The sequence below is a fragment of the Schistocerca serialis genome, chromosome 7 (assembly GCF_023864345.2).
Source record: "Schistocerca serialis cubense isolate TAMUIC-IGC-003099 chromosome 7, iqSchSeri2.2, whole genome shotgun sequence".
NCBI classification, from domain to species: Eukaryota; Metazoa; Arthropoda; class Insecta; order Orthoptera; family Acrididae; genus Schistocerca; species Schistocerca serialis.
In genome coordinates this window covers 46463222-46484489 of record NC_064644.1, presented here as the reverse complement: position 1 = coordinate 46484489, position 21268 = coordinate 46463222, and the positions used below count along the sequence as shown (strand labels likewise).

The 21268-nt window shown below is 44.7% G+C and overlaps 1 protein-coding gene across 1 annotated transcript in view; it reads left to right on the top strand.

Moving 5' to 3' along the window:
• Nucleotides 1-7640: 7640 nt before the first annotated feature.
• LOC126412209 (transient-receptor-potential-like protein) overlaps nucleotides 7641-21268 on the top strand; it is a 219084-nt gene continuing 205456 nt past the window's right edge. Inside the window, exon 1 of the mRNA XM_050081692.1 lies at nucleotides 7641-7669. The gene's annotated coding sequence lies outside the window, so the exon portion shown is untranslated. The remainder of the gene's footprint in view (nucleotides 7670-21268) is intronic.

The following is a 21268-nucleotide window of genomic DNA, read 5'->3' as shown; positions in this document are numbered from 1 at the left end:
TAAAGCGGGAGCGAATTATATGCCAGATTTTTTTCGATACTGCCTTCACTTCCGATGTCTATTGTTCCCAGATAATTTATCCAGTTACTGGCCTACTGAATGAAAATGAGATCAATAATTCAATTTTCCAACAAGACAACGCTACTTTTTATATGGTGCACTATTCGCTATACTACTTTTAAATGAAATATTTGGAGACAGAGTAATTATGAAAGGGTTGTGGGCAGCGCGTTCTCCGGATCCGTTACCACCCGACTATTTTCTTTGGGGTATGGCTGAAACATTTGTGTTTCAAAAGAATACAGACAATAGATGAACTGAAGACAGCGATAATTGATTACCTGCAATCGATTACATGTGAAACATTGGCAAAGGTGTTCGCAAATAAATGTAAACTGTTGAACTGCGCCTTCTAGAAAGAGGAATACATTTCCAGCACCTACAGTGACATTGGTGAGTACAGTGTATTTAGTTATAGTTCATATAATCAATAATTTCATTGTTTTAATTGTAGTGATGCCGAATCCCATCTCCCATCATATCTGCAACCACTAGCAGTGAATCCCGGGAGCGACATGAACGTGGCGCCAATCTTAAGCGCCGCGCAAGGCGATACACGAGGAGCTTGCCGCTACGGTGAACTTCGCATAAGATCACAGCATATTTTCTGTAAGTTTAATAAACGCAACAGATACACGTAACAGAGACTTTAGTCATCGATAATACATTCTCCTTCACTATTTTTACGGTCTGCCAACGCTGGCGTCACTTCTCGATTCCGCGACTGTAGAAATCACGTGGATTTGAGGTGAAGAACTCTTCGAGCCATGTTCGGAGCGCATTTTCATCCAGAAAGGAAGTTCCTTGAAGATTGTTCGACAGAAAACTGAAAAGATGCAAAACTGAGGGTGCAAGATTAGGTGAATAAGGTAGGTGCGGGATGACTTCCAAACCCAACTCCTATATGGTGGTTTTTTGTCAGTCCAGCAGAATGCGGGCGGCCGTTATGGTGGAGTACCATCACTTCACGCGATCTTCCTTGTCGTTGTTCTTGGGTTGTGTCAGGAGTGATGGTTACACCACACCGTCGCTGTTCCACCACATGCATAACATTATCTATTGTGGATGCGGGCAGGAGTTGCTGCTTTTTTTGGGCTTAACTATTCCTTTCTTTCCCTTATCTTAGCACAAAAATATTATTTCTCGTCAATAGTAGCTGTACAGGCTAGAAACGGTTGGTGTTGCTTACGAATCAAGTGATGACGAGCAATCAGAGATGCACTTATGGCTACCCGCTGATTTTCGTGATTTTGGCTCAGAGCATGCGGTAGTCACCCGATTTTTGAATCTTCCCCATTGCATGCAAACGTGGATCATTGTGGATTAATGCGTTTAAACGATCTTCATTCAACCCCTCTGGTCTTCCTGAACGTGGAGAGTCACTAATGTTAAAACGATCCTCCTTAAAACAAGAAACCATTTCCTTGCCGTGCTCTACCCAATGGCAGTATCCCCATACACGGTGCGAAAGTTTCTGGCTGCCTCCTCTGCTAAACTCAAACAGAAGAATGTGTCGGAAATGTTCCGATTCCTCCACTTGTCATGCCATTCTGTAGCTCCACACTTCCACCCACTATCTCCAAATGACAAAATGACAATATATAAACTCAAATAATAAGAGTGAACAACAAATAAAAATGACAATCGATAAACAAACGCATAGCAACCGGAATACCAACACGCGAATCAAAAACGCTGCTAACTTATGCATCTACCAAATGTCGTAAACCTGTAAACCTTAAAAAAACGTTCTTGAAATAATAATCAGAATGGGTAGCATTTTTTTTTTTTTTACAAAGTAATTCATTATAAGAAAGTTTCGAGTTCTCTAATATTGTGAAATTGACCTATACAGCACAGTGATGTTCTGGAATGTACAGCCTTAATAAAATTTATCTTTAGGCATTAGTCAATGATTTATGAAAAATAAAATTAATTACAATGTACATGTATTCTATCTTGTAGTTGCACAACTCATATTTTTATGTTTATGGGCTGTTTCCATAACAGAAACATTTGGGGATGATGGAGAAGGGCAAATGTGTGCATTTCAAGCAGAGAATCCTGACCCGGAGAACAAAAATTAGAAGCGAAGTGAGAGAAATCAAAGTTTACCATGTTTTAAATACCATTCATGCCTTCATGAGATACGCAAGGAAAATAACGAAGTAATGAGTGCTATTGAGATGAGATCTCAGATTCATTCCATATTTCTAGATTACCAGGAGCCTTTTGATACAGTTCCTCACAAGTGGCTTCTAATCAAACTGTATGCCTATGGAGTATCGTTGCAGTTGTGCTTCCGGATTCCAAATTTCCTTTCAGAAAGGTCACAGTTCGTAGAAACTGATGGACAATTATTGTGTAAAACAGAAGTGATATCTAGTGTTTCTAAAGGAAGCGTTATATGCGTTCTGCTGTCTCTAATCTACAGGGTGTTTCTAAAATGAATGTAAAAAAAATGAGAGGAATGGTAGAGTGGCTCATAACAAGCAACTTTCACGGTGCACCCCATGTCCGCATCTGGTAACGTTCGGCGATACGTGTCATTTAACAGCGTCGCGCGCCGCCGGGAATGTAGGCATACAACCCACCATTCGAGTCGACGTGACGGCATTTCTGCAGGCCTATTTCTTCAATTTCTTACCGGCAACAAGGAAAAAAGAGAGGTAGGGTTGATGTTTCATGACCTGTATTTGCGAACAGTTACAAAAACTGCTCGAAATTACTCCCTCATGCCTGAATGCACGCCGTGCAACGACGCCTGACTGACTGTCGCACACTTTCAAACACCCCTGGCAAAGTGCGGATTTCATCACTGTCTTCCATAATTGGCGCTATCAGCTCTTCATCCATCTCGATCGGTGTTTCGTAAACAACAGATTTCAGGTGTCCCCAGACGAAACAAATTAAGGGGCGTCAAGTCGACAGAAATTGCAGGCATGCCACTGGCCCACTGCGCCCTTTTCAGTTCTCACCAAAAGTTTCACTTAAATGTTTTCGCACCACATGAGCGAAGTGCGTAGATGCACCATCATGTTGGTACCACACGCGCTGTCGCACGTTGAGTGGCCCGTGTTCCAATAACTCTGGCAGAGTTTCCCTTAAGAAATGTAAGTATCAATTCGCGTTCAGTCGTCAGGGGAGCATGTATGAACAAATCAGATTATCGCCCACCAAATCCGCCCAAACGTTGGTAGCGAAGCCGTCTTGATGACCACGAACAAAGATTGTGTGAGGATTTTCCCGTGCGCATACGTGTTGACTGTAGCTATTGAACGCATCTTCTCTTTTAAAGGATGCCTCGTCCGTAAAAAGTACAACGAGTTGAAATTCAGGTTGAATGGCACGCTTCTGCAAAAACCACTGGCAGAAGTCGATGCGACGCAAAAAATTTTCTGGCTTAAGGATTTGGACTTTCTGAAGGCGGTTAAGGGCGCAAGTCAGCTTCATTCGACACACGACAGACAGTAGAACAGCTTACACCCATTTCGTGAGCAACACTCCGCGACCTTGTTAGGGCACGTTTTTCAGCAGTGCTAACGCCTCCTCTTCAAACTTTGGTGTATGCACTGTGCATTGGCGACCGCGTCCGTCTGACCTTCGCACCTGTATTACAAAATGAATGCATCGGGTTTCGATGTAGGCCTGAAATGAACATATGCCATAACGATACGTCGTCAGTGGACAATTCACGTCAAGTGCACGTGTCTCTCTCAGGGACCTGTGGACGGAGGTGAACGTACTTGGATCTGGCACTCGACGATTTAGAAACTGATGAACGTGCAACTGTTGAACAGCCAGAGCAATTGCACCACAGTGCATGTGTGCCCTTTCCTCCCAAGAAAAGCGCTCCATCTCCCGTCCGCTCTGCACAGTACCAAACACAAGAGTGTCCCAATTTGATGACACACAGACGCAGGGCGAAACAGTCTCTGCAGTGCGAAGCAGACTCTACAATGTGCAGAAGTGGTGCCCTCCCTGAGACTTATATCAAACCGGCATTTGCACTACCAAGCACGAGTTCGAAACCCGCCAAATGCCGGAAAAAACTCCGATGTGTTGTGCCGCCTGGAATACCTGCAACCATTTCGACTCATATGGGGGCTGTATTCCTACCTTCCCGCCGGCGCGTTACGCTGTTAAATGAACCTAGCGTCGACTGTTAAGTGATGCGAACAAGGGTTGGAATGTGAAAGCTGCTCTTCATGAACCACTCTACCAGCCGTCTCATTTTTCTGCATTCATTTCTAAAACACTCTGCATATAAAAGATTTAGGAAACAATCTCAACAGCCCTATTAGATTGTTTGCAGATGATTCTGTCGTTTACCGTCTAGTAAAGTCATCAGAAGATCGAAACCAATTGAAAAATGATTCGGACAAGATATCTGGATGGTGCAAAAATCGGCAATAATGGAAATTGTACTACAAGGAATCCGTTAAATTTGTTTAATACGACAAACCACACAAACATTAAGGCTGTCAATTCAATTTAATAACTAGGGATTACAATTACGATCATTTTAAATTGGAACGATCACAAAGAAAATCTTGTGTGGATAGCGAATCAAAGACTGAATTTTACTGGCAGACCATTTGCAAGATGCAACAGATGTACTCCTCTTATGGAGTATCGCTGTTGGGTGTGGGATCTTTACCAGATAGGCTTCAGGAACAGCATCGAAAAATTCCAAAGAAAGCCAGCTGCTTTTGAATGATACGCGGATTGATGTGACAGTCATTAAAACAAAGACGTTTCTCGTTGCAGCGTGATCTTTCCACGAAATTTCAGTCACCAGTAGCCTATAAATATGGACAATGTTCACTTAGCTCTTCAACATTTTCAAAACTCTCTGTCTGTCAACAGACATAGGCCTTCTTAAAGTTGACAAAGGTGACTGGTAAAAGAGATAAGCCTATGTACTTGTTCAAGCCAGCAATATTACCCTCCTTATGAAACTGTAGTATCAATGCACATCTCGAGTCCCCTGGAACCTTCATTTTCTGGCGGTTCCACGTGGCACAAAACAATTTCTGTGTCATCAGCTTCGACCTCAATCTATCCGAAGTCGGAAGAAATAGAGAGGTGAACCCTTTTAAATGATTTAATTTTGAGTGCTCCCCATCTAGTATTGGACTCCCCCCCCCCCCCCCCCCCCCGTGTTAGTAGCATATAGTACCACATTCTTCGCTGTTGGCTTATAGTGTTTGATCTTTGAGTCCAATGTCACTTTCTTCCATCCATAACACACTGTATCTCGTTATACACTTACGGAAATGGAATGTTACGTCATGGAGCACCAGTCCAATATTTATCACATTTCGTGGAAATATTCATCACGTAACGAACATCAAACGATTAACGATTCATTCTATCCTAAACAGATGTGCATCACCACAATCACTATGATGTGTGGCCCTCCACAGGTACGAATACTCTTTTGTATTCGTTTTGTGACTGTAGTAAACAACCTCCGAAAGTCACCTTCAGGAATTTTTTGGTATGCATGAAACACATGCTGTGTCATCTCATGAACAATACTGACAAGAGGCTGGTATGAAAACATATATCTACCCATTGTATCCCATACAAGCTCTGTCTGCGATAAATCAGAGGACAGAGCAGGATAGTCAAGGATCGATGCATTCCTCAAGACAGATGTCATGTACACTGAAATGTAGGATCTTACATTATTCTGATGGAAAATCGAGTTTAGTCCCATGGTCTTGCAGGGTATACAACATAGTTGACCATTCTTGCCACATACTGACGAGTATTAAACATGGCTTAAACAATTACGAAATCAGCCCTGCTTTCATATCCATGATGGCGATTCAGACCGAAGCGAACCCCATCACTGGACACACAGAATGACCCAATTGCCTCAGGCTCTACAATACGGAGATTTCTGTTATCTGGTGTTTTTTATCACCAATAAACGATCAATTTCAACGAGAGAACTCAACCCACTCTCCGCTAATCTGTTCCTGACGGTTTATGGTGACTTTCAATATTTTGTCTATTGTCATCAGTTTATTCGTCAGACACAATCGAACAATTTCACGATCCTCTCATGGTGGCCTTCTGGAGGGACCTGCATCTCCTCTTCAAGCCACACCATTGACCATTTCATAACCATTCATTCTACAGTTGTTTCACTACTAGCCTTTTTCTCAACCTGCATACGCAGTCACACACTTCCTCCTCCCCCTCTCTACATCCACCTCTTCCTCTGTCTGTCCACTTCACCCTCCCACCTCTATCTGTCTATATCCTCCTCCTCACTCTCTCAGTCTCTTCATCTTCTCCTCTCCCTCTCTTTGAACATTTTGTCCACTCCCTCTCTCTGACTATATCTTTCTTCCCCCCCTCTCCTCCCTCTGACCATGTCCTCCTCCCTCTATTTCTTTCCATCTACACTTCCTCCTCCTATTTTTTCACCTGTCCATTACCCCTCTACAGTTTCCATGTGCCTCAAGCATCTCCCCCTCCTCCTTTCTCTCCATCTATTTCCTCCCCTGTCTCCCTCTGTCCACCCCTTCCCCTAGCCATCTCAACCTGTCCCTAGCTATGCTCATGAGCATGTGTAGCATCTACAATATGGTTAAATAAAGCAAGCTGATACGACTTGCACAACACACTTGTCATGCAGGGCAGCCTGCATGTTGGGGCCTGAAAAACTGATTCTGCCCCTGACGTGTAGCCTGCCCCACAAAGCAGGTGATTCAGGCTGGTACTGGTCCCGTACAACATGACTGTTATTCAGGGTGGTCTATATATCAGGGGCTAGGAAAAAACATGTTTTTGTCTGTATCTCCACTCCTATTGGATCTAGCAGGCTATAAACCCACAACACTGATATTTGTGAGGGCTGCTGTGCCAGATGTGGCTGAAGTCAATCCAGGGGCTTGGGAAAAGATTCATAAACATGTACTCAGTTTTATATGTATATAACAGACAATCTGCGATATGAGGTATGATGATGTTATGTCCCTCATGACAATGATTCAACCTTGCTCCAGAACCGAAAAATGGCGATAAGCTACATGCGAACGTCTTCTAGGAATTCCATGTTGTGATCTCCACACGAAAAGCTCCAGTAATGTTAGACACACCCAAAAACCACCATGTACTCACATCACTCATCATCGGTAAGAATGCCATTTTGCTGCACTGAAAATAAGCTCGCATAAGGATGAAACTTTAATCAACATATCCCACTGGCACGGAAATACTGCAGTATCAGTTCGGTCAAGGTGTTCATGGTGCAACCCCTTCCATTTCCGTCAGTGTATTTAAAGTGCTTAGAGCATCATAAAGAAAAAGTACTTGTGCAGCCTGGGACAGAAGCCAGGACGCTCGGATTTGCAGAGTGACAGCAAAGCAGCGTTAATATAACGAGAGGAAGAAGAGGCGCCCTCGCAACAAGCATACACACACAGTAGCGCTTGGCGCAGTTTCGCGGCAGCTAAGCGGATTGCCGGCCGGCGTAAGGCAATTAGTGGCGGAAGCGCGGCCTAACGCGGTTAGGGCCGCCGTATAAAGAGGGCGCGCGCGGCGCCGGCGCGAACCCAGTCTGGGAGTGCCTGAGGACCGACCGCCCAAGGTAAGCACCGCCACACTGCACCACAAACCGAGCCATCTGGTTGCCGATTCCAGTCGGCTCAGTATCATATTGTTGCTACCTGAGTGTTACTACTTGTGACTCTGGATTGTGGTAAGGCTGTGCTATTTCCCAATTACAGCATTTGTATTGTGATATCCAAGTGACATGGAAGCAGATGTAGCGGCACCAGCTATCTGTGTTTTGGAAAATGTTGTCTTATTCCATCTTTCCAGGGGTACACATTTTCTAGCAAATGTTTTACAAGGATTAGGGAGGTAGGGGATTGGCTAATAGCTTCTGAACAACTATGTAATGTATTGGAAGACCATCGTTGGAATCCAATTCTGCCTTATTTCTCGTAACATCTATGAACATACATTGATGAGACAAAAAATTATGAGCACCTAGTTAAAAGCGTGTCGATTCACCTCTGGAACGCAATGCAGCAGTGATTCTGCGTGCCGGATTCGACAAGTATTTGACAGGTTTCGAGATATTTGTGACATCAGATGCCTACAGGTTACGCACATCCCGTAATTTATGGGCGGCTGGTTTGCGGGCGTGGAGCTGGTGCCCGATAGCATCCCAGGTGGGTTTCATCGGTTTCAGAAGAGCCAGTTCTGATGGTCAAGACATCAACATGAGTTCGCTATCATGCTCCTCAGACCACTGCAGCACGATTCTGGCCTTGTGACACAAGACAGTTATCCTGCTGGTAGATGCCATCACTGGTAGGGAAGGGGTTACAGGTGGTCCGTCCCTAATAATGTTCACGTAGTCCACAGCTGTCACAGACCCTGCGTTTACTACCATAGGTCCCGTGGAAGCCCAGGTGAATGTCTCCCATAGCATAATACTTCTCCCACTGGCCTGCGTCCATTGCGCGCTGCATGTTTCTTGCAGCCATTCGCCTGGATGACAGCTTTATCAGCACGTATCTGGACACGACCATCGATCCGTTTTAACAACAAACGGGATTCACCCGACGAGGCGAAAAGAGTCCAATCATCCGCGGTCCAATCTCGATGATGCTGTGCCCACTGCAATCATGTTGTTGGGCCAACATGGGAACACGTAGGGGTCCTCTGCTGCGGAACACCATGTTCAGCACTGACTCTGCACTGAACGGTGTGCTTCAAAACACTAGTGCCTGCTACAGCACTGTATTCTGTAGTCATGTCTGCCACAGATCACCACCTGTCCTGCTTTAGAGAGTGGTCGAGCTTCTGATCCCTACGTTCTGTGGTGAGGTACGGACACTCAACTTCTTGTCGCCTACTCGTGCTTTCAATATTCTTCAGCCATTTTCGATAGATGCTCACCGTTTCCGGGATGCTCCGCTCCCAGGACGCGGCCTTAACAATCTGGCTTTTGTCAAAGTCTCTTAAGTCGGCGGGTTTCCGCATTTGCGCCACGTATAACCACTACAGTGGTTCCTCATTCGTCTTTGCTCTGCTCAAATACTCCCCTTACCGCGTGGCATGCTCTCAGCGCCACTAGGTAGCATACAACCTCGCGATGAGCAATGGTTATAACGTTTTGGCTTATCAGTGTACGAATAAATCCTGTGTGGTGATCAACAAAATAAGTCATTGCCTAATGTTTCGATGTAGATTACAATGGTGCTCAATAGAATTTTATTTGGAGACAAGTGCAGGTCAAGAAGAATACATAAGTTTCAACCACACGCTCACCGTACCTGTTGTTGCGGTCTTTAGATCGATGACTCATGTGTGCAGCTCTCCTTGTTAGTCCCTCATCTCTGCGTAGCCACTGCAAGCTACATCCACTTTAACCTGCTTACTATAGGCTAGACTTGGTTTCCTCCTACAAGTTTTATCCCGCCACTCTACCCACGCCACACTTCTCACTATCACCAAATTGACGATTTCTCCATGGCTCACGATGTATCATACAACTTATCGTTGCTTTTAATTAAGTTCGGCCACACATTTCCAATGCTCTGATTGTGGGGCACTTCGTTGCTGCGAAGAATACATGTGCCAATGAATGTATGGGACGCCTCACATGACTGCATGGATCTGTCAAGTTACATTGACTTTCAGTGTGACAAAAGAACTCGTATATAGCTGTGAGACAACTTACCAAGCTGTTATAGACCCTTCAACATTACTCACAGTCTCAACTGCGCCCTCCCCGTGGTGTTCTCTATAAGGAAATACAGATAGCTCGATTGGAAGTTTTGTACTCCTGCAGCCATTTTTTTATTAGAAGTTTAGTAGTTCAATAACAGCACGTCTACCTAAAATGTTGATGCATGGTATCCACTCATCGGTGATAACGGTCCTTTGTAGTACTCTTTTTAGAATCAACTTTTCTTTCATTATTGCACTTAGTATGCGGAAATACACAACCTGACAATACAAATGAAGAACCCAGACCGGTGGGAGAAAACGAAATGAAACTTGAAACGTCCCCTTTGAACAGTTATACAAGACTGTGCTTAAACTGACACACAATATTTTGTTAGCGCAACGCAATCTGACTTTCAAAATTCCCTACAAAAAAATGGCCCTGACTAACATTAAACTATACCTTTCACAAATCACTTACCTCACAAAAATCTTCGCTGCTCAAGCTACTGCAATACAGCAAGCGCCACTACTGCCAGCTAAATAAAAGATTCAAACTATGGAAGGCACTAACTACTGATAGGGATAGTTAGCAAATGAAAGATATTAATAGAGAACAAACAATGTATTTACCTTGATATCATCATATATAAATATAGCAGTTCATGACAAATTTCAAAACTCCGCCATCTCTCTCTCCACATCCACCACTGCTGGCGGCTCACCTCCAACTGCGCAACGCTACGCGCTGTTCACAGCCAGCTGCCTAACACTACAATAGCGAGTATTACAACAATGCAAAGCAGCCACAGACTGCACACAGCACAGCGATTTTCATACAGAGGTGGCGTTACCAATAAAAAAAACCTAAACAGCCTACTTACAAACTGTACGGGTAGCAAGGATATGTGATGTTCTTTCAGTGATTACCGCCGAATCTTTGTATATACAAAGATGAACCCGCTTATACACTGACGCGCCAAAGAAACTGGTATAGCATGCCTATTCAAATAAACAGATATGTAAACACGTAGAATACGGCGCTGCGGTCGGCATCGCCTGTATAGGACGACAAGTGTCTGGCGCAATTGTTACATCGGTTACTGCTGCTACATTGGCAGGTTATCAAGATTTAAGTAAGTTTGAACGTGGTGTTAAAGTCGGCTCTCGAGCGATGGGACATAGCATCTGTGAGATAGCGATGAATTGGGAATTTCCCGTACGACCATTTCACGAGTGTACCGTGGATATAAGGAATTCGGTAAAACATCAAATCTTCGACATCGCTGCGGAAGGAAAAAGATCCTGCAAGAACGGGACCAATGACGACTGAAGAGAATCGTTCAGTGTGACAGATGCGCAACCTTTCGCAAATTGCTGCAGATTTCAATACTGGGCTATCAACAAGTGTCAGCGTGCGAACCATTCAACGAAACATCATCGATATCGGCTTTCGGAGCCGAAGGCCCACTGGTGTACTCTTGATGACTGCACGACATAAGGCTTTATGCCTCGCCTCGGCCCGTCAATACCAACAGTGGTCTGTTGATGACTGGAAACATGTTGCCTGGTCGGACGAATCTTGTTTCATTTGTATCGAATGGATGGACGCGTACGGATCTGGAGACAGTCTCATGAATCCATGGACCCTGCATGTCAGCAGGGGATTGTTCAAGCTGGTGGAGGTTCTGTAATGGTGTGGGGCGTGTGAAGTTGGTGTGAAATGGGACCCCTGATACGTCTAGACAAGACTCTAACAGGTGACACGTACGTAAGCATAGTGTCTGATCACCTTCATCCATTCTTGTCCATTGTGCATTCCGACGGGCTTGGGCAATTCCAGCAGAACCATGTGACACCCCAAGCGTACAGAATTGCTACAGAGTGGCTCCAGGAACGCTCTTCTGATTATAAACACTTCCGCTGGCCACCAAACATACAGACATGAACATTATTGACCATATCTGGAATACCCTGCAATGTGCTGCTCAGAAGAGATCTGCACCCCTTCGTACTCTTATGGATTTATGGACAGGGCTGCAGTATTCATGGTGTCAATTCCCTTCAGCACTACTTCAGGCATTAGTCGAGTCAATGCCATGTCGTGTTGCGGCACTTCTGTATGCTCGCGGGGGCCCCCACGATATTAGGCCAGTGTGCCAGTTTCCTTGGCTCTTCAATGTAAGTATGGCGTTGCGGCCCCTCTGTACTACATACATGCGCTGATTCGATTGGGAAGGGTGTCATAAAGCCAGTGTATCATCTCCTGAGGCAAGCTGACCCACAACTGTCGTAACTGGTCCTTGATATCCTGGATACTGGCACTAGAACAGAGTTGATGTCCAAGTTGGTCATCTGGGACGGAGCTGGGAATCTTGCTAGCCACAGGAGTACTCCAACACCAAGTGGCTAACACGTTCCATATGTGGACGAGACCTGTCCTTTTGTAAAATAGCATCATGATACTGTCACATGAGAAATAACACACGACGCCACAGGATATCGGTAATGTACCTCAATCTCTACCAGCTGCAACGTGAAGTCATACATGATGGTGCTTCACAACATGATGCCAAGAGTAACACTGCTGGGCCCCTCCAAAACACTGGAAGATGAGGCACTCCCTAGATCCATACTCGCTGATGATGGTCATCCAGGATTGCAGAATCATGATACATCACTGAAAATGATGCGAAGCCACTTGCGAACAGTCCATATTTCCCATTCACGGCACCACTTCAAACACAGTCATTTATGTTGTGGTATTAACGGCAGTTGTTGCATGGGACGGTAATTCCCTAGTGCACCTGCCGCTACACTCTGGCCAATAGTGTGGGCTGACACAAAACGTTGAACTGAGTCCTTCACTTGTTCTTGGATGCCAAGTACAGGTGTGAAGGGGTTACAGTGTGCTTGGTGGACAAAATACGGTGATAGTCCCTTGTGATCAGACGTGGATGACCAGAACCTTGAGGTTGAGTATGCCTGCTCTCGTGTTCCCATGTACTCCTACATCGGGCCAGTGTCACATCTGAGGGCCTCACAAATCTGGATAATGTGGTCTCACTCTTGTACGTGGCATATCCTTGTCTTTCACAGTGATCACTCGACATCTGACGTTGTTCACGTACCTTATATACATACTTTACCAGGCCTAGTAACAACATTAATGCACTATGATGGCCCTTCTACCTGTTACCGAGAATTGCAACTCTAATCACCCGAAGTTACATTTATATCCCACCATGTTTACCGGTTACTTCATTTTTCTGTCAGACAGTGTAAATTAAAGCCAAATTAGGGCTTAATGACGAGACTTGAAGATAAGAGGGAAAAATCTACCGCCACCTTTTTGAATCAATTATCCCCCTAATTCACCTGAATTTATTTAAGAAAACGTGGAAAAATTTAAATCACGATCGCTGGACTGGTTTCAGCACTTACGCACTAGAATATGAGTCCACCGTCCAACCAACTGCTATTAGTAGACGACGTTTTCCAGGTGATTTGAGTCCTGTAATGACAATAGGCATAGTACCTCTAGTTTACCTTAGTATATTTTCAACTTTTTTCTCGAATCCAGCTGTGATCATCGAAATTGGTCCTCGTTGGGAGCTCCTAAGAGGCAACGCCATAGCAGATAAATAAACTCCAGATCGGTATCAGATGTGCTGCAACACTTCCAGTAAGTTACGGCACAAGAAGGAAATAAAAGACAACGCCAGTGTATCACAGACATGCCACAAAAGGAGCCCTGGGCTTGACTTATTTACATCAGGGAGCTCATGTTATTTCGTAAACTATCATTTACGGAGCTATAAAGAAGAGCTTTCTCGTAGTTATTTTCCGATACGTATTTTAATGCGAGACGTGATTTTATTTAAATTAAGGGAAGAGAAACCGCTGTGGGATAGATGAATTTTCCTCGGCTTTGAGGCGGCGGTCGGTATTATGTACACTTCCGCATGCGCAGAAGAACCCTGGAACCGCTTCCTTGGAATGGTTTAGAGTAACTAATTTTTGTACTTTGAACTCTTCCTCAACAATTTATGGTTTCTGAGATACTGAGGACGATAAAAGGAACCAGTGTGGGTGTTAACTGGAGACTGTATTTGCGAGTAGCACAGGAAAGGAAATGACTAGTAGTGGTGCGGGGTGCTGTCCACCATGCGCCGTGAAGTGGATTGCAGAAAATAAAGTTGTAGTTGCCTCTCTTACTTTCCTCCGATATTTTTAAATCGTATTGTTCCTAAAATTGGTTCAGAAGACTATCAGCAGTAGTCGAAGGATAAAGCCATTTCTGCTTCGTTTCGTAAAGTTTTCAATTGTCTTCCCTTTCACACCTTTTCTGTGGAATCTTAGACCTGACTACTCTATTCTCCTACCCTAATGTTTTGTTAATACCAAACATTCATATTCAAAAGTAATGTTGGCTGCCTGTTATTTGGATAAATTTAGCAGTCTCCCGCCTGTTACTTTTAAAGCTCCTTTTCACATTGCCGTACGAATATTAAAGGTTTTTAAGTTTTCTGCCAATGTCGTCCCGAATGTGTAAGTAATCCTGTAATTTATTGATTTGCTTTATGATTTGGTTGCTGATAACTATCTTATACCCGACTGAATAAATTCATCAGACCGCCATTTTTTTTAGCTGCGCCGTAGATATATTCAGACTGAAATCCTGTGCTATTTTCATTAGCATATAACACATATCGTGAAAGATTGTCGTTCGATTCCATGAAACATATTCCCCATTAATAATACAGCCCACCATCAGAACTAAATTTGCTGCGAACACATAATAACAAAGTAATGGACCAATTGCACTATTTAATAGTAAAATAATGTAGGTATTATCACGTTTTACGTAAGAAGCTACCATATTTTGAGAACGCACTTCAAGCAATAGAAATGTAACTCAGTAACAAAGTATCGAGCCACACTAAGATAAAATTTTATAAAACAAATACTTTCGAGCACTATTATAAGAGAGACAGAACCGTACATCAGTGCATTCCAAAGATACTTCAAGTGATACAGCAAAATATTATAATATCCAGAACTTAATACAGGAAAGTCACAATGGTAGAAGAAATTGTACAACACATTAATGTATAGTGACAAGCGTCTAAAATTAAAAGCTCTAAGCCATCTTGCTAACCTGAGGAAGTTATCTGGAAGTAACCATTTGGAGCGACCTTAAGTGGAGTGACCATATAAAACAAACAGTAGGAAAAACATATGCTAGACAGAGATTCATAGGAAGAATATTAAGGAAATGGAAAGGATCCACAAAATAAGTGAACTACAAAACACTTGCCTGACAGGTTCTTGAGTACTGCTCATGAGTCTGGGACTATAAGCAGGTAGTACTAATAGAGAGATAGAGAAGATGCAACGTTTTGTCACGGGAGCGTTTACTCGGCACGACAGCAGTTTGGAGATGCTGAACGAACTCCAATGCAGACGTTACAAGGGAGGCACTGCGCATCACGCAGACACCTACTCTTGAAAATCCGAGAGAGTATGTTCCGGAGAGAGTCGGACAACAAATTATCTCCTTCCACATACGCCTCGCGAAATAACCACAACGATAAAATTCGAGAAATCTAGCTTATACGGAGGTCTACTGCAAAGCTTTCTTCCAACGCCTCATTTGCAAATGGAAGAGTGAATGGGGGATCAGATGGTGGTAATAAATGTATCCTCCAGCACATACTGTCAGGTGGCTTGCGGAGTGGTGATGTAGACATAGATATACGAGTGGCGTTCCGTAAGTACTGCAACACTTTTTTTTCTTTTTTGCTACAAAACTTCAATTTTCAACGTAATCTCCGTTCAATGCGACGGTCTTAGCTGGACGGCCTGTAATCATGCGTGGTACCACACTCCTGGTCGACGTCGGAGCCAACGTCTCGTTGCATCGATAACCTCCCCATCATCCACGTACTCCTTCGCGCGGTATGCGTACTTCATTGGAGCAGATGGAAGTCGAAAGGTGCGAGATCCGGGCTGTAGGATGGATGAGTAAGAACAGTCCAGTGGAGTTTTGTTGGCTCCACTCGACTTGTGGGCGGACTTGTGTGAGACCTTGCGTTGTCATGGGGAAGGAGAAGTTCGTTTGCATTTTTGTGATGACGAACTCGCCGAAGTCGTTTCTTCACTTTTCTGAAGGTAGCACAATACACTTCAGAGTTGATCATCGTACCATGAGGGAGGACATCAAACAGTCCCAAAAGACCGTCGCCATGACTTTATCGGCTGAGGGTGCGGCTTTCTTTCTTCGGAGGAGAGGTAGTGTGGCGCCACTCAATGGATTGCCGTTTTCTTCCCGGTTCGAAGTTATGAACCCATTTTTCATCACCCGTGACAACGTTCGACAAAAAATTGTCACGATCAACCTCGTAACGCGCAAGTAACACTGCACAAATGATCCTTTGTTACTTTTAATGGTCTTCTGTTCTGCAGCGAGGAACCCAGTCGACATACACATCTGAATACCACAACTGGTGGACGAGTGTGTCAGCATTACCAACAGAGTCTTCCATTTGTGCAGCATGGTATTTGATTGTGATCCGTTGATCACCTCGAATGAGAGTGTCCGCACGTTCCAACACTGAACGAGTCACAGCCGTGTGCGGCCGGCCGGCACACGGCAGATAGGACAGGCTTGCGCGACCTTGTTGCGATGATGACAGATGCCTCGCCCAACGACTCACCGTGCTTTTGTTCACTGCCAGGTCCCCGTAGACATTCTGTCAGCGCCTATGAATATCAGCGATGCTCTGGTGTTCCACCAAGAGGAACTCGATGGCGGCTCTCTGTCTGGAACACACCTCCGTTACAGATGCAAAAGGATACCCATAGCGCAACCACCGATCGTATTTTCATGAAACTATGAAGCCTGGAGCGGAAATATTCCTCGATGACCCACAAAAATTCCGGATTTTTTTCAAAGGAAATTGGCTGAGAAAAAAAGTGTGTTGCTTTACTTATGCCCCTCGTAGACTGTAACACAGCAGCCTCCTTTAGATGACAATGGTGATCGCTTCTCAATGAGAATACTCCCTTGTCCAAACAATGGACCACTATCCTTGCTTTGGTGTACAGTTTAGTCTGTGTTCCAGTACTCACTCTTTGAAGTGTCTCTTTAACTGCTGCTCCTTATGTTGTCGACTGTCGCATACAACAATGTCAATGGACAGTTACCAGTCAGTCCAGGAGGAAATTCAGTGATGGACATTTAGCCCCAAAAAGGTATCTTCCTGATAGTTTCTGCAAAATTTAACAAAAGATCGAAAGAAGGCTTCTGTCAGTTGGTCTAAGGAAATGCTCAAAAAAATCGACCGAGGTAAAATCCAAACACAACATAGTAACAGATGAACGAAACCATCAAAAGGGGTTCCGCTGTGAAGCACTTCCAGGAAAATGATCGCATGTTTGTTTGATCACACTGGATGTTCCGCAACCGTTCCTTTAGAGGACTGAAGAACACTTACACTACTGGCCATTTAAATTGCTACACCAAGAAGAAATGCGGATGATAAACGGGTATTCATTGGACAAATATATTATACTAGAACTGACATGTAATTACATTTTCACGCAATTTGGGTTCATAGATCCTGAGAAATCAGTACCCAGAACAACCACCTCTGGCCGTAATAATGGCCTAGACACGCCTGGGCATTGAGTCAAACAGAGCTTGGATGGCGTGTACAGGTACAGCTGCCCATGCAGCTTCAACATGATACCACAGTTCATCAAGAGTAGTGACTGGCCTATTGTGACGAGTCAGTTGCTCGTCCACCATTGACCAGGCGTTTTCAGTTGGTGAGAGATCTGGAGAATGTGCTGGCCAGGGCAGCAGTCGAACATTTTGTGTATACAGAAAGGCCCGTACAGAACCTGCAACATGCGGTCGTGCATTATCCTGCTGAAATGTAGGGTTTCGCAGGGATCGAATGAAGGGTTGAGCCACGGGTCATAACACATCTGAAATGTAACGTCCACTGTTCAGAGTCCCGTCAATGCGAACAAGAGGTGACCGAGACGTGTAACCAATGGCACCGCATACCATCACGCCGGGTGAAACGCCAGTACGGCGATGACGAATACACGCTTCTAATGTGCGTTCACCGTGATGTCGCCAAACACGGATGCGACCATCGTGATGCTGTAAACAGAACCGAGTTCGGTGGAGAGCCTGTGACCATCGTACGTTGGCTGGGGCGAGGCAGCACACACAGGGTTGAGATAAGTAACACGGACTTGATACGTATGTACCGTGTATTTGTAAAAAAAATTTATGGGGTCTTGCCGCTGTAGGTGTTGATTATAGCCTTTGACTATGCCTATTTAGGCAAGCTGTTTTATATTTGTTCTGAGGGAGGCGTGGTTATCCACGCTGAAACCTAGGTAAACACCCGGTAGTTTTTGCAATCGAGGCGGAGTTTTCATAATTATTTCGATACTTACGATTGCTGACGTGCTGCAACGCTGAAAGTTCCATTTAGTCCACATGGTAACGATATGCAGTCTTCATCTTCCCCCAGACTGGCCTCGGACACTTCTTGCTCTTCTTACCCTCCTTCACAGCTCTCTCCAATTTCATCTCCTACGGATTTTAATGCCCATAACTCTCATTGTGGTGGTACTGTGGCTACTGGCTGAGGCAGTGGGCAGTATTGCGGAAGGCCTACTGACAGGGTTTGATCTCTGCATCCTCAACACTGGAGCACCTACATACATTAGTGTGGCATATGGCACTTTCTCACCTATTGATCTTTTCACCTGTAGCCCTGGATTCCTTCCCTCTGTTTAAGGGGGAGTTCAAGATGGTTTGTGTGACAGTGACCACTTTCCAACCATCTTAACTCTTCTTCAGCATCACTTGCCTAGATACCCTCCCAGGTGGGCCTTTACTAATGCTCAATGGGATGCCTTTTCCTCAGTTGCCATCCCAACCACTCCATCACATGACAGCATAGAAGAATCCATGCAAAGTTTGATCAATGCCATCCTTTTAGTAGCAGCTGTGGCTCGTCATGGAAAAAAGCCTCTTGGTGGACTCCCAAAATTGCTATAGCTATTAAAGAACACTGTCATGCCTGCTGACATTACAAATGGTATCCAGATCTCGACTACCTCCTGACGTTTAAACAGGTTTGCGGCCAGGCCTGCTAACTTCTTAAACGCCAGAAACGGATTTGTTTGGAATGACATGTCAGCCCCACAGGACCGCATACTCCCTCTTTACTAGTATTGGAAATCATCAGGCGCATTTTTGGCCCCCATCCTCCTACAGGTATCCTGAGAATCTCCTGAATAATGTTATCCTCAATAGCACAGACTCCACTGATGAGCATTTTGCTCGACATTTCGCCCAGGCCTATGCATTGGTCCACTATCCACCAACGTTCTGTCTTCTCAAACACCATCTGGAACGACTCACTCTTCTTTTGTTCTCCCCAAGCTGGAGCCACGTAACACCCTATTTAGCGAGTGGGAATGCACTGGCGCCCTTGCTCTCTGCTACGACATGGCTCCTGGACTGGATTGGGTGCACAACCATATGCCTCAATACTTACTGATGGTTAGCTAATGTTATATACTCGCCCTTTTTAACAGTCTCTGGAGCGAGAGGGAATTGCCTTCTCATTGACGAGAAAGTGCCATTATTCCAGTTTTGAAATTGGGTAAACTGCCACCAGATGAACAGCTATCGTCCAATCAGTTTAGCTGATGTCCTCTGCAAGTTACTTCAGTTTATGCTGAGTTGAAGGCTAGATTGGATCCTTGAATTCCAGGACCTTTTGGCTTTGACCCAGGTGATTTTTGCTGAGGCACTCTGCTTCAGATCATTTAGTTCACCTGGAGTCTACTATCTGAATGGCTTTTGCCCAACATCAATACCTTATTGCACTCTTCTTCAGTCTGCATAAAGCTTAGTATACCACAGGGTGCCACCACATCCTTGCCACCTTACATCGGTGGGCTGTCCATAGCCTGCTCCTGATTTTTATCTGGATGTTTCATATCACACTTTTCAGATGCAAGTTGGTACCTCTCTTAACACCTATCATCTGCAGGAGAATGGGGTTCCGCAGGGTTCTGTTTTGAGTGTCCCTCTATTTCTAGTGGCAGTGGAGTTCCACTGCTGTGAGCTCCGCACCAACAACAGTTGATCAGTTATGCGTTGTGCAACTGCTACTTCCCAGAGCACCCATACTACTGTCTCCTCTTTTCTGGTACGGAGATCTATGCCCCAAAATGATCCTCATCTGCATCCAGCCCGTTTTTTCTGAATTCCAGCTTTCCCCTCTGGATCTGCTCATGTACACCTCCATTGTGTATATCCCATCCACAGCTCTGCCTTGACCTGTCATGAGGTTGAAAAGACTCTGTTCATCCTTAGGTCCTCTACTGTCAATTCTTCTCCATTTTCGGAGCGTTTTGGGATTCAGAAGTAGTCTATACTGATAGCTTGTTGGTTGTCGGTCACGCTGGCAAATTACGTTCATGCAGGATGTAATGAAATCTGTTCCTTGCCAGATAGCTGCAGTGTTTTCACTGCAGAGTTTGTAGCTATCTTTCGTGCTCATGAGCATATCCATTCCTGCACTGGTGAGTCCTTCCTCATCTGTAGCGACTCTTTGAACAGTTTACAAGCTCTTGACCAGTGTTACCCTCGCCATTCTTTGGTCCTGATTATCCAGAAATCCCTTTTTGCTCTCAAACAATGTGGACACTCGGCGGTCTTTGTCTGGACCCTGCGTCATGTTGGGATCTTGGGGAATGAACTCGCTGACAGGCTGGCCAAACTGGTTACCAGCAACCTGCCTCTTGAGATAGATATTCCATAATCAGACCTTCAGTCGGTATTATGCCAACAAGTTTTAAGGATTTGGAATATGGAATGGCATTCTCTGACTTTGCCAAACAAACTATTAGCAATAAAGAAGATTACGAATTTGTGGTGGTCCTCCATGTAGCCCTCTTGCATTGACTCCATCATCCTTTGCCGGCTCTGCATCGGCCATACTTGGCTGACCCATGGTCATCTTCTCCATCACGAGTACTTGTATTCACCTCACACTGGGTGTGATGTCCATTTAATGGTGGTCCACATTTTGCTGGACTGTCCTAACCTAGCCAATCTGCTGTGGACTCTTAATCTTCCTGACTTGCTATACCTTCTTGCGTATTCTGTTTGACGTCGCGTTCTTCCTCTACTTCCCTGTGATTCTCTCGCTCTGTCGAAGTCACTAGTCTTTTCTGCGTCTTGTTAAGTGGGAAGCCTCTGGTAAGTGGTGGGTGATATGACCCCCGTCGCACTTTCTGCCCTTGGAAGCCTCTGGCTGTCCCTTGGATGGGGCACCTCACCCACTTTCTCCCTTCCACTCTTTTCTTCTTCGTTGTGCCTTTCTCTAGCCTTTGTTGGCCTTCGGTAGACGTTGGGGTTTTCTTTTGTTGGGTTTCACGTATTAGGTCCTTCTTTGGTGTG